We start from the raw sequence: 15,680 nt of genomic DNA, 5'->3' as shown, positions 1-15,680 counted from the left end.
TTTTTTTCAAATCGCCTCAATTTAGTCGCCGTAAGTTCATACGACTTGCCCACTCACTCTCGCCTTACAAATCGGCTTTAGTAGCTTTGCAAATCAACTCGCTTTTGCAAAATCGGGAACATGTGCCAAAATCATTTTGCAATTCGTCGAATTTAAAAACGCTAGCTCGCTCCCCTCACAATCATATTCGAGAGTCGCAGAAACTAAAACTACGAGGGGGCAAAAAGAATTGATATTTTATTGCGTCCGGGGTCCACTTTTCTACGTATTTTATATTCTTTGCGACTTTCTGCGGTTTTCTACCTTCAGCAACTTTAACTTTGCCACTGACAAACTATTTATATTATTCAGTTGTAACCTTAGCTATTTCTTATAAGATTTCTTTGTGAACTTGGGGAATGTCAAGAATAATATGGTAAATGCATACGTGTCGTCACACGCACGGATGAGTAGTATATCATTTTCTTTGAACAAATGGCTCTCAGTATCAGAACGTACTTGCCTAATCTAGTAGAGAATAAACAATCCGACTATTGTGACGCAAAGGGGAGGTTTCCGCGCGATGATTTTGATTTATTTTTTAAAATATTTATGGCGAATAAATGACTATATTTTGTACGAAGCTTTTTCTTTTGACTGCATTTCTGATGTTACCATTGTTACAACTATTTATACAGAGCGTTTTTTTTTGTTTTGTATGAAAAAAACATTTTCATATCATATCATGTCATTTATTGCTTTATGTGGTACAAAAGGTCTTAAAGCTATTATTACATTCCAACATAAACCCTGTAATGGCACTGCAATTAACTTACTTCACTATACTAATATTAATACTAATACGTATACATAGATTCATGTCAACTTAACTTACTATAATATACACATAATATCATGTACTTTTACTTTCGAAATACTCCTTTAAGTCATAAAGTTTAAGAAACAGTTTGAGAGCAAATAACTTTTCAGAGCATTTGCGAACACCTAATTATTTTCAATGTTTCTTATTAAACTTTTATTGCCATATTGCGTGCATCCGAGCTAACAATTTCTAAATTTGTAAAAGAACCAATCAATTTGTTTCGCGGTCTCAAATTAGCTACATAAGGATTATCACTTTCTTGTCCAAATTTCTTACAAACTTACTAATTTCAAATACATATACATATTGATGTCAAGGTCAAAATTTTCGAACTAGAATAACGTGGTTTACATATATATTTTATTAACTTATGTTTTTATTAACCTTACTTTTTATTAATGACCAACTTCTGCTGTATCGATTTTTTTTCTTCCCATACAATGAAATCATACTTATAAGAATGTCTTTTAGCATTAAAAAATCTAGTCAATTCTATTCATTTTGTATGAAAAACGTTTTATGAAATTTAACCAACTATGGCTGACAATGAAATGGTCCCTTCTTGAAACTGTCGATTAGCACTAAAAATAATTTTAATTAATTTTATTCATTTTATGGACAACTCACGACAAAATTTACCACTAAGTATCAAAGATGTTTTCACAAACGAAAAGACTTAATGGTTCCTAAGACAATTTCCTTGTATCTTCTATGTTTCGGGTTGCCTCATATTGTCCCATTAAAAAAAACATTCAGTATATTATGTTTAATGCGACAATTTAGATAAAGTCTCTTTAAATAAAGTTATTCTTGAAAATATTCTTGTTTGTACCCTCAGTAGTAAATTTGTTATTCTTGAAAATATTCTTCTTTTTACCCTCAGTAGTAAATTTGTACGTCTTTCGAAACAGGCTAAGGCGACTAATTGGTGAAGAAGGTCTAGTTGGTGAAATTAGAGGCACACGGGACTTGTCAACTTATGCTTCAGGGTGTCCCTCAGATTTTTGCGATTTAAAGCTCTGAGTGGGACTGTAACTATTATGGACACCCATGTAGCTTACCAGGCATACAACTTGTTCGTCCCGTCACTTGTTATTATAAAAAAAATTGGCCATACTGCCAGATATTAGATGTAATTTTTTTTTTCAATAGTTTCATTTACGACCATTTAAAAAAAACGCTTGTATGTATCATAGGACTATCTTCCATCCTTTAAGGTATGTACCATCTTCTTCTTTTAAATGTTATGGCCCCATCGAAGTAATCGATGATTTGACCAATGTCGAGTTGAGGAACGCACGCGTTTTAACTTAAATATTGACCGGTGATTTTCGACAGAATTCACTGAGAGGAGAGTCTACAAATCTACAACTTTTCTTTTTATTTTGTGACTACAATGACAGAGAAGCTACACAGACTATTACACTTAGACTATGGAAACTAATTTTTTCCATTCTCTAAGCTATTCTTAGACTATGGAATTTTTCCTTCCTCTAAGCTATTACACAAACAATTTTTTTTTTAAATAAATTTACACAGCACATGCACAAAGGGAGAATGGACTAACGTTAGGAGGAAGTTGATATTAACGGGACGGGGGATTTTAGGAGGCAGGATATCATACAGAGGAGTGACGATAAGATTACAGACAAAAACAAGTGCCCGAGAGACGTACCATCAAATAAAATTAAATACCAATTAACGTTGTTTTTTTAATAATTATTTCCATCAAGGAGAAGACAAAGGTTTCAAACCATACAGTCTACGTTTGTTGATTTTGACATTAGACATTGACTATAGAGTTTCATATTTTAATTGTCATAGATATATCCACAGACCTAGGAATAAAGACATTTCATAATGGCACTGCAACTCTAATAAGCTTACCACCGCCTGATGGTGGGACTTGTTTGTTCCGAACAGTGTGTGTCACAAAAAACTCAGTCATGAATGCTAAGAATTTATATAGATATCTATTGACCTACAGATATCTTACAAATAATCGTAGCAACGACAATATTCGTGGTTTCCGACTTATCCCCGATGTTCAATGTTTATTCACTACAACCGCAAAATTTAATATAAGGACTTATAGGTGTAAAACAATAAAACGTCTCCCGACGTTTTTAGTTAAGTATTATAAAGTTTAAATATATATTAAAGTTTAATTCCCACTTAACATTTCCTTCGCCAATAAAAAGTTATGGGCGAGAATCGAACCCGGGACTGTGAGGGCACTCGTAAATCACTGCGTCTGTAATGGCGTGTCGCTACAGCAAATTTCACGGTTGGCCAGATGCGCTAATGTGACCGAAATTAAGTTTTGTTATTTGCTAATTTTAGACTTTCTTATTGGATATTGAGTGCCTTTTAATGGTGAGTTTGTTTGAAAACAAAAAAGGTACGGATTTCTCGCAACAATAACTACCCAAAATCGTAATGTAAATGGTGATGTATTAAAACTACGTCTATACTGCCATCCACGTCCGTTTGTTAAAACTTTGTGCTTTAAGCATCGAGTATAAAACCAGAAATAGAGACGAAATAAGGGCCTTATATTCCTGGTCACACATTAGCGATACAGCTCTTATAAATATCAACTCTCGTTTGCACTGAAATATAGACAGGCCAACTACTGACCTTTGTGGACGTCTCCGTATATTCCAAAAATATTCTGTATTTATTGTAATAAAGACAACATCTCTAATAATGCCGTGCTGTTCTATTCGGTGGTGTGGGAAAAACAGCAAAACATCTAATTACAAACAAACGGAATCACATTTCATCGGTAATTAAATATTAAATATCTACTTTTGCAATTTTCGTCCATTATAGCACAGCTCAAGTCAATTGGTCGATTTGAAGTTAAACAGTTGACGACACCCGTCAATTGTTTTGAACTCGGGCTGGCCAATCGGAGCGCATTTGTCACAGTAATGATATGGCCGTATAGTTTTCAAACAAATTAAATGACATTTCGTCCATTGACTTACAATTATATGGACGTCGGGTCCGCGCTAAAAAGTGTCCGCACTTGTAAGGCGCTAAAATCGTATACAGAGCGCGACACTCCGCTTTAGTCTTCATTTGTTCTACGGACAGCGCGATACTGCGATGACATAACAATTTAAATTTCGAATAGGTTGACTTGGGACATTTTTTTCGTGGTTTTTGTATTAGACCCGTCGTCCATTTATTTGTAAGTCAATGATTTCGTCTCTATTTCTGGTTATATACTCGATGGCTTTAAATGGTAAAAGATAGAGCACAAAATTATCTTTTAAAAACAGTTAAAATTAGTTAACGTGTTAGTCTTATGGGAACTTACCCTAACAAAGCGTAGCTGAAATATCATTAAAAAATTTCAGTATTCTAAATCCGACTTGTGGTTTTTTATGATATCTCAAAAAATTATTTTGTCACTCGGTTTTGCCGCGTTTTAGATAAAGGACGGCAGTACAAATTTCCCATAAAAGTAAGAGAAACTTTTTCGTCTTGTTAATTAGATCAAAATCGCATTCACTCTAATAAGACACCGCAAAAAGAAGTCAAGCAAGATTCTGATTTCATTTCTAATCTTTTTTCAATTGCTTTTTTAGTTTTCCATGATTATAGCTATCCTCTAGATGGAAAAAAATTATTATAGCACCTTTTAGCTGCCAGTGGATATAGATCACAGGATGGAAAAAAGGAAATTGAGACTATGATTAGACTATGGAAACATGGAAACCTTCCTTTAATTTTTTCCATAGAGATCATACATTATTCGTATTTATAAAATTTCATCTCTTTATTTGGGTAGGTAAAGGTTCTATCTTACAAAACAGCCTCTTCACATATTAGTATTTTTCCTTGTTACGATGAAAAAGGCGACAAGCGCCCGTTCTTATACCTACATATAAATCATTGCATGTTAAGCATATTGACAGAAAAAGTGACATAGTCAGATTTAAATTGTGATGTGAACAATTCATTTTCATCAAAATTGCTCATTCCGTTCATTGGTGTTATAAATGACGAAATGTATTTGAATACAAGAAGACCCTTTTATTTCCGTGCTGTACGTATCCAAAACTATTTCATACATTTTAATCCTGTTTAATAGGTACGGTAAAAACTATTAACCCGTTACCGTTGAAAGTTATAAAAATAGCTATAGACTTCTTAATCCGCACTAAAACTGGCAACCGAATGTCAAACCGGTAAAAAACCGTTAATTTTTATAAATAGCTTTTAAAAATATTTTATTGATATACCTACTCATAGAGCCTCTCGTATTGTTTCGTCCTCGAATTATTTGGTTGACAATGTAACGAACATTATCAAATGAGCTAAGATTTGTCACATATCTACTATGCTATAAAAAAGTTATTTTTATCAAAAAAGGCATTTTAAGTTAAAAGCTTTATAAAGGCCGCTTTATAATATATTTGGTTCCTGCGACAGTTTATAGTTGAATGAAAACGGTATTCCATATGAGTTCATACAATTTGTACACACATTATGCAGTTAACCTTTTACAGTACAATTTCTACTAAACATTTACAGAATTGAATGGAAGAAATCCTACAGCCTCCGGCAAAGTCAACATTATCTCGCTGAAACCCATAAAGTCCCCTGAATTTCGTAATAATTGTATTAATATCGGGAGACTTTGTGCATCTTTGTCTACAAAATCCTTAAGGTTCGGGAAGTCCCCAAAAATACATACAAAAATATAAAAATGAAGAGACTTGGAGGTTCTTTGATAATGCAGTTCGGAACCAGTACCTTAACATCTCACCCGAGAGCGTTCACCCCTGACCCCTAACTGCTGTTGGTCATCTCGAGACGTGTTCTCTCTCTTTCGCACTCGTGTGAAATGTATAAGTGTGTCTCTTTCTACTTGCGGTGCACGATTCGATCGCGGCATGTGGATCCGGGTGTCCTCAGAATTGCACTTGGTTACTTGGTACGCGAATAGAAGAACGAACCAAATGTTCAGTGTGAAATTTTTATTCAAAATGTTTTGCTTATTTTTAAATAAATAAGTAACTTTAATACATACTGACAATAAATATTATTATTATTGTAAGGTTTTTATTTGTAATAATAATTTATAGGTAATTTACTTCAATAAATCTCGATCATTTCGGGATGTACTTAAAAAGGGGCAGATTAAAACTTAAAAGCACTAAAGAATGTTTATAAAGGGATGGATCTAAGTGGAGGAAGCGAAAGAGGTCATCAGTGATACTATAATTTTGATGTGTTCATAAAAATACCTAGAATTTCCTAAAGTTCCCAATCTGTACAGTTGTCTAGGGATATAGTGCAAAAATTTTAAAGGCGTTAACTACCTACGATCAATTTTGTCGATAGAAATCCGATATGAGCGTCGGTTCCTCAACCCCTCAAAAGACAGCTACTTCAATTTTTATTTTGAGAAAATTACCCTTGCATGCTTAAACACCTGCGAGATGGGTTCTGAGACTCACTCAGGCTACATTTTGGTGTCATTTGAAAGCTAAGAACGTCAAGTACTTAAAATAACATAAGCTCAGTACATTGTATCAGTTATAAGAAGTGTGATAAAAAAAAGAGATGAAAAGAGGCGATACATAAAATTTTGTACAATGAAAAGTAATAAAAATACGAAATTACAAATTTTTATTGAATTGATATTCAATTATTTTTTGTGAAATTACTTCACTAGTTTGTTATAATTATTAATACAAAAATCGCACACTCAGAAAAATAGGATCGAAGGATTTTTTTCTGAGTGTTCGATCTTTGTATTTATAATGAATATGAAATTAATCAAGTATTGCACTTGGTAGAAAGCGATGGCCCCGATGTGGCAACAGAGTGGTGCGAGTCCAGTCAGATCGAAGAACTTTTTGTTTATATTGTATTATTACTTAATTTAACCGACCTATCAAACTTAGCAACTTTGTTTGATAAATAAAAAAAGCAGTTTCCGTAGGTATATATTTTGTAAGCCGAGTTATAATCGAAACTAGAAAGACGTTCGACTATTGCTGCTTTACCTGTTCACAATAGACAAGTACACATACAACTTACTGGCATTTTTTTTTCTTAAAATTACATATTTATAAGCAAGGTCTTTTTTATTTACAAAAGTATTTTGTCATCATTCGAAGCTAGTAACCTTTGCTTCTGTTACTTAAAGTTATGTAATAATTTATAATCTTCTGGTTAAGTTAAATGTTTTTATTGAATATCAGGATATTTCACACGACGTCTTCCAGCAAACCGTGCCACACGTTATGCTAAGTCACGGAACAAACCAGCAGACTTCACGAATTTTTCTGTGTGCTTGTTGTTGAATGTTTGTATTTGGTTTTTAATGAATTTATGAACTTCTGGATCAAATTAATGAATTTATAAACGTCTGTATAGCGAGCGCTCGGCATTGCATAGTAATGGTGTCACTTCGCATAAAAACAACAAATTTGTCTGTAAACACACAAACACCACTAAAGGAAATGATTTTTCTAAATCGGTTCGGGTGTTCTGGTGATTGCCATACAGAGAATTATATCGCTTTGATACACATAGTATATGGAGTTCCGCAGTGAGTTGATTATTCACGCCGAAAGTATAATAAGACCTTAAAAATTTTGCAGTTATACTCCCAAGTGATTGTTATTTTTAACCGACTTCAAAACAAGGAGGAGGTTCTCAATTCGACTATATTTTTTTGTACGTATGTTACGCGATTGCTCCGGTGTTTGTGAACCGATTTTCATGATTCTTTTTTAGTTGGAAAGAGGGTACCTCCATAATGGTCCCATTTAATGTTGAAGAAAATCATCCACCTCTAAGGGTGGCTGTTCACGCATGAAGATTCATTTTTATAAATAGGGCCTAAATTTTATTATATGGAGCAACTATTTTAACGACTGATTTTGCTATTCTCCAATTCAAAGCGTTTTTCTCTCAATATACTTTGAGTATAGAGAACCGATTTTTATTATCTCCTGTGTCAAGTCCCGTATAGTAGCGAACTAGGGGATTGATCCGGGTTTGCGCACTTTCCGGTAACCGATTTCAATAAAACTTGGTAAGTATATGTAATTCAACGTACTTTTAAGGTCGGTTTTTGAGTACTCTGGCGGCCTAATACGAACTCTTATTTTCACGCAATTTACGCCGTAAAGTAAACTGCCTTGTAATTTCGTATTATTAACTGGTAATACCAGCCAGTTAGCGGTCACGTGACGCTAGTCTGTCTTCTGCCCGAAGTTTGGCTGGCAATATCGTGTTACAAACGTTATTTTGACATTTTGTTCACGGTTGATCTGTCAAAAAGTAACAGCAATTAACCATTCAGGTTACAGTGTCTTGGTGTAGCTGTTATTGAATTGTTTTGTGCAATAATTATTATAATTTTGAGTTTATATATTTTTAGGCAATCGTTTCATCATGTGTGATGAATACGAAATGTTTAAGTGTCTCGAAAGTGATGCTTCATACTATAATAATATAGAAAAAATCCACAGAAGACATTGACTTACAAATAAATGGACGACGGGTCTAATACAAAAGCCACGAAAAAAATGTCCCAAGTCAACCTATTTAAACGTAGTGACATGTAAAGGAATATGAAAAAGCTAAAACGTTGAATTTAAATTGTAATGTCATCGCAGCACTGCCTAATTTTGCTTGCTTCGCTGTCAGTCGAACAAACGAAGACTAAAGCGTGAATGACGCTCTGTATACGATTTTAACGCCCTATAAGTTCGTACACTTTTTAGCGCGGACCCGACGTCCATATATATTGTAAGTCAATGACAGAAGACAACTGCGAGATCATAGTGATCCGTTTGAAATGGATGCACAACAATTTACGAAAAGATACTGGCTCAGCGAAGAATGGTCCACAATCTTTGCGATGAACTTAAACCGTACATATCGAGGCCTACAAAATCCACCGATTTTTTGGTTGAGGCTAAGGTTATTTTTCACTAAAGCCAAGTACAATTTCCTACAATTTAATTTATAATCAAATATTCTTAAAATATTATTGACATGTTTTCAACAAACTACAAAGTAAACAATTACCCGCGGAATTTCGTCGACGTTTGACGTCGTCGTTCGGAAACTTAGTTTGCGCTTTTCTTATAATTAGAAAAATTAAAATATGGTGTATTGATTGTTTATTCTATAGCGTCTTTATTATTATTATTATTATTATATAGTATCTTTATTATTATTATTATGTAGTGTCTTTATTTATTTTCGTACATGAATTTTTGAACGTTACACTAAAAAGCACGAGCTAGTCAAATCCCAGTCATAGACAAAATAACCAACGAGAAGTCAGCGAAAAATATGTATGTCGTAAAACGAATTTTATACAGTCAATTTTTGGACGTAAAAAGAATTGTCTGGAGCTTGCATGGTTTTTGAAAAGTTCATAATACGCCTGTACTGAGATTATGCCTGCCAATATCGAATGCTTGTATAATGTAGCTAGAGATACATCTCAAATTTATTTTATCAACTGACACGACGAACAAGTCATGCGCCTGACGATAAGCTACACGCCTATCCATAACTGTTGAAGTGCCACTCAGAGCTTTAAGTCGCAAAGATCTGAGGGGCACTGCCGCTGCGCCCGTCACCTTGAGACATAAGTTGACAAGTCCCGTGTGCCTGTATTTTCACCAGCACCCTTACCCTTCAAAACCGGAACACAGTAATGCTGACCTTACTGCTTGGCGGCAGAAATAGGTAAGATGGCAATAAAACTAAAACCTTAATTGATTTCTTGTGCTACTTAAAAAATTCTTTATAGAAAAGTGTACCTTACCTTCTTTTACATAGATAAGACGTGTGGTGTATGTGATGTGTGGCTGACCGAACACTCAAGACATAAAAATCCTTTAGAACATTCAAGAAAACTAATAGACTATTTTAATTACATTTCCGTGTCATAGAAATAAAATGTAATTGAATTGAACGTTATTTAATTTAATGCTTTATGTTTATTCCTTTACAGTACAATTTGCATGCAATAAAATCTGTTCGAGCCACTGTAAATGATCACGCGTGGGTTAATAGGGAACTTGGCTGTTCACATAGCAATTTATATTCAAATAAGGCAAATGAACAAAATAAAATATAAGTATTTATATTTATTAAGATTATGATTATGGATACACGCAGCACGGATGTGGGTTCAAGTCCCATCAGGTCGACAGAATTTTTCTGTGTTTTCGATCTTTGTATCTATAAATAAATACATTTGATCAAAAAGCGACATCTGTGTCATTTGTGATACCTGTAAAGGTATCGGCTGCGGTGAGCAGGTTATTTAGTTAAATGTCACTAACGGCGAAAAATGCCGAAAGCCAGTACAAAGATCTATAACAAAAACACATAGGAGAATTTCGACGGCTCGGTAACTGGACCCTTAGTCCTAGCTCAGTTGGTAAAGAGCAATGCTACGGTGCAGCACGGACGTGGGTTCAAGTCCCACCAAGTCGACGAAATTTTTCTGTGTGTTCGATCTTTGTATCCATAATCATAAAAATATAAGTTTCATTGTCGAGTATCCAGGCTGTACGTCATAATAAATGTGTAGGTACACCACATTGGCACTGGGTCAATGAAATAACTTGTTAAATTTGAACTTAAAACTTGAACTCGACTCTATGGGTCGTATTCCAGAACTCTACTCAATACTCAAGTCAGGACTTGAGTATAGCAGTGAGCACTGAAAATCATACTCAAGTCCTTGCCATTAGGGTCGTATTTCCAGTGCTTGAAATCATACTCAAGTCTGCTCAAATCCTGACTTAAGCATTGAGAGTAGAGTTCAGGCATACGACCCTATGCCTCTTACGATAAGAATGGCTGTACAAAAACAAACGTGTACCAGTAGAGCTCCTTATGAAAGAGTTCGTCTAGGGAAGTACTGCCACCTTACCTATTTCTACCGCCAAGCATTAATGTGAGCATTACTGCATTCCGGGTTTGAAGGGTATAAGGGTGCTGGTGAAATTACAGGCACACAGGACTTGTCAACTTATGTCCCAGGGTGACGGGCGCAGTGGCAGTGCCCCTCAGATCTTTGCGATTTAAAGGCCGAGAGTGGCATTGCAACTGAGATGGACAGCATGACTTGTTCGTCCCGTCACTTGATATAATAAAAAATAACTCTGGCGTTATTAATATCAACCTTATACGAAACTCTTTAAAAATCATTTTACCCCGCATCGAATTGGATAGCATCTCGATGCTAGTCTATAGTCTATATATGTATAATAGTCCACGGACTATTAGCACCAGCACCTACCGATCTCCTCCTTGAACAAGGCCCGTGACCAGCAGTGCGACATAAATGTGTTGATAATGCAAATATTGGAAACAAGAAAATTTGGGAACATGTTTGTTATAATTATGAATACAAAGATCGTTGGATAAAATTCCTTCGATCCGGCCGGATTCCAACCGACGTCTTCTATCAAACCGTGCCAGACGCTATGCCAACTAAGCAACGGAACGACCAGAGAACCTCACGAATTTCTCTATGTGCTTGTTTGTCGGATCTTTGCATTTGGTTTTCAACAACGTTTTAGCCTCTTTACCTAGATCTTTGTATTAATAATTATAAGAGACTAGTAAGTTCACAAAAAATAAATGAATATCAATTAAATAAAAATTTAAAGATGTTTGTTACTCAATTGCGCCGAAATCAGTTGAAAGAACAATGTCAAAATCATATTTAAAATAATTCGTTAGCGTCTTCAAATGTCTTAATTGCAAGTTTCAATACAATAAATTCATTATGATTCATATCATTATTATGTTTTTCAAATTATAATAGCGACCTATCTAGGTCTGAAAATGAAATCATAATTAAAAGAAACTCTAATGACTAATTAGTATGTAACCGGACTGATATCTACAACTGTCAGTTTCTCAGTTGAACGTTGACCGACATCTAGCCGCCAAAAAAAGAATTTCAATTCCTAAAAAAGGATATGGTTCACATTGAGTTAGTTCACGTAATTTCAAGTGTACTGGTTCAACCGATTTGTAATAAGAGATTAACTACTTCATTACAAAAAATAAAGTAATTAAGTAAGTAAGTCAAGTAAGTAATTCCTTCTCCAAAATGCCTCGCAAAAATATGGTAAAACGGACAAAAAGTTCCCGAGATCAGGAATAGATGATGTCATCTAAACAATAAAGTTTCATAAAAACAATAGATTGTCCGAGTTACCAGTGCACTAATCTGTGGTATATATTAATCAACTCAGTATTTTTGTTATGGCTTAAGCTCATGCATTTTAACAATACCAGTATAATAAATAATTTCCCAAGGCACCATTCAGCTTTTATTAACTCTCTTTAAGGCTTCTGTAGTTTATTTTGGTATAATAATACACCGAATATATTTAATTCAATTACGTAACACATAGCCTCAACTGGAATATCTTTAATTCCAGACTTCTCAGAATATTATACCCAAAACAAAATTTGTTCAGTAATTTCGACGCTATACCTATATTTTCACACTTTTCGTTTTTTTCATCCTCTAAGCACTTTTCAAATATTTTTCAAATTATGTCAACAAACATTATATGGGAGTTTGCTATTTAATTCTAGGTGTATTTTTTATAAAATTCTAAATAATAGTTATTACTGTCTTTAAAATCATATTCATCATATTCATAATTAGGACGTATTAAAATTAAGTTTGTAATTAGTGTTTTTCGAGACACTGAAAATCAGTCGCTATATATTTATAGAAAAATATTATATGGTGATGTGGTCGGTAATTTTTAAAGTTTCGTAGGAATCTAAATTGTTATCAACAATATAAAGCGTCTAAGATGACCCCTTAAGGTTTAAAATTGTTTACAATATAATATATTTCTATACGTTAAATAAATTTTTATTATTTTCCAATAACTTATTATCACAGCCCCTGACACCGCGTGGTAACATAATAATATTTTCACTACTTAATTAAAAGGGGAACTGTGAAAACATTCCACCTTCGATACCATATCACGAATGAGCACTGTTTTTTGAACCAAATTAATCATTGTTTACAATGCCATCCAGCGACAAGTACGCGAACTACTCTAGTGAATTGTATGGTAAAGTTAAATTTTATTTTATTCTGACTTTAATGTTTCTTTTTATTCCTAGTATTTCACCGAATATTTAAAACAATCATAAATTAATTTAAAATATTTAATTTTCGTTTTTTTTTTTAAATAAGTAATTTACATCTTTATAAGGCACAAATCTGTTTGTTATTCACGTAACTAAATTCAGACCTACAAAATGCTGACGTCATTACACGTGGAAGGTGATAGATAATTTAGACACTTTAGTAACTCGGGGGTGTAACTCAGTGGTAGAGTGTCTGCTTCGCATGCTGAAAGTCCTGGGTTCAAATCCCAGCACCTCCATCGTTTGGCCCATTACAAGTTTTTGGGATTATTTTTTTTATTCGTCATTATTTTGTGTTTTATTTCATATATTAAATATATAAATTGTGATTGGTTGATCTTAAACTGTGCCCTCTAGTATATCCGGCTTGTCCGGGTCAGATTTACTCTGACTGGGAGTGCCATGAGAGCAATGAGCAACTGCAATTTATTATTCAATAAACATTTTTGAATGCGGTTCTCAGCTACATTGAAAGGGAATCTGTATAGTTTTAGAAGTTTTTTATTACATTAAATTTCATCTACCACAATAAAATAAAGGTCGGTCATAAAGGTTGGGGAGGGCGAAAAGGGTATTTTAATATACTCTGTATTAAAAGTCAAAAGTCAAATAATATTTATTTCATAGATAAGCAAATTACACTTGAAATCGTCATACTGATTAAACTCTACTGCTCATTCGTAAGGCAGATTCCCCTGACAAGAATGAGCAAGAAACTTTAGGGGGTTGCTCTTTGTAAATATACATTTGATTACATTTATCATTACAATATTTAATTTACACCTCTTAGATCGAGACTACCTGCAAGAGCTAAACGGGTCACCACAGATTTTTGTCATCCAAGTACGCAGAAGCTGTATAATAGTAATAACCTTTAGTATAATTTTTTTGTGTCACTATAGTTTTAAACCTCGTAAATGACAAATTTTGAATATTAATCAGAATCTCATTATAGCGACGTATACATTGCCGTTTAAATGAATTTGTGACTTTGTGAAGACGACTTTTAGAACAGCTAGTTTACTTTTATTCCTCGTATTAATGTTATGTCTGTCAATGTTTTTAATAAAAAAATTATTTTTTTCTTAACGTCAATAACATTTCTAGTTCATAGGTTTTCGCGATTGTTACACATAGGAAATGAAGTCTGGTTCCACCTCAACAAGGCGGGAAAGTTGCAACCCAGAATTATTTTTGATGCGAAACTCTGCTCTACTAAATAAAAATTATTTAAATAAATAATATTAAAAAACAGAGGCTTGGTGCATCCTGTCGTCAGTAGCTTGTGTCGCCACGGGCAACATAAAGTATTACTTAGCTTCTCAATAATAAAGTATATTTCTTTGAAAGGCAGACAGTAACGCGATACTTGGTGGTTGTCTTACAACAAAGTACCCTGACCAGAACCAATTTAGAAAAGTTTATTTTCCAAATTGATTCTAACGGGAATCGAACCCGGGACCGAGATTTACAGAATTCACAGGGGTACTACCCGACACACCCAGACCAAAATCATTTAGAAAAGTTCGGGTGTGTTGTGTTTTTTGTTGAAATATGTTTACAGTTGATTAAACTGATGTTTTAGGTTTTTAAACATATCTTAAATACTTTCAGCTGGGAAATTTTTTTTTTTTTGTGAAATTATAAATCTTGAAAAATGATGAGTATGTATCAAATTTAATTGCAATACCTCAAGAATCTTTTTTTTTTTAAGAAATAAGCACGCATTTGACCTCCATCTCACCTGATGGAAAGCGACGATGAGATCGACGATGTACCACGAACAGTAGGGTGGGTCACTTTAGTATGAATTTTTTGTTTTTTCTTTTGTTTTTGTCATTGACTGTTTTTGTATTCTGATTTTGATTTCTGATGGCATTAACTTGCCAAATAGTAAAACAGAACTAAATACTAAGTTTTACCGTTAAACACAAACTAGTTAAACACAATGTCTGAAAAAGTAAAAACGCACAGTGCCTATTCACTCTCGCCTTGAAAAAGCCCAATCGCAGGTATTATGTTCATTTTAAGCTTTTTCAATATATTAAAACGTTACCTGTAAAGTTGTGAATTTGGCTTACGATTCTTTACGTAGGAAGGGATCGATATAAGAATTTTGAACTGTTTTTTATTTTATTAATTCACAACAGAACTCGACTATTTTTTCGAGTCAATGGAGCGAAGAACCATGACACGTGGCAAAGCCTCGTTAAAAGGAATTACGTTCATACAAAATGGGTGTTTAATTTTTGATGCGTTGAACGCCCTGATTGACGTACACCTGGTACACGAATATTAATTTGAATGACAATTTTTAGCATTAAAAATATTTGCGGTGTGAATAATACGATAACCAACTCGAAAGTTTGTTTATCGGATTTTTTATTGGAATTACACCTATTTGCAAAGTTTTATTGTAGTCGGTTAAAGGAAAATGCGCGAAATTGGATTCATACTTAGTTTGTCGTCCTTAGAGGTGGAATATTTTCATCTTCACAAATTCTTCGCGTAACATACACACAAATCAAAAAAGTCGATTAGATAACCTCCTCCTTTTTTGAAGTCAGTTAAAAAGTCGGTACTGAACGGTTTTATAATGCGAAGTGATGGGACGAACAAG

General features: G+C 33.9%; 1 non-coding gene across 1 annotated transcript; it reads left to right on the top strand.

Annotated features, from left to right (window-relative positions):
• Positions 1-13,227: 13,227 nt before the first annotated feature.
• Trnaa-cgc lies at positions 13,228-13,299 on the top strand. Its single transcript has one exon. It is a non-coding gene; the product is annotated as a tRNA-Ala (tRNA).
• The last annotated feature ends 2,381 nt before the right edge of the window (positions 13,300-15,680 follow it).

This window comes from Hyposmocoma kahamanoa, unplaced genomic scaffold, assembly GCF_003589595.1.
Source record: "Hyposmocoma kahamanoa isolate Upper Pololo Valley unplaced genomic scaffold, ASM358959v1 86, whole genome shotgun sequence".
Lineage (NCBI taxonomy): Eukaryota > Metazoa > Arthropoda > Insecta > Lepidoptera > Cosmopterigidae > Hyposmocoma > Hyposmocoma kahamanoa.
This window is presented reverse-complemented; position numbering and strand designations above follow the sequence as displayed.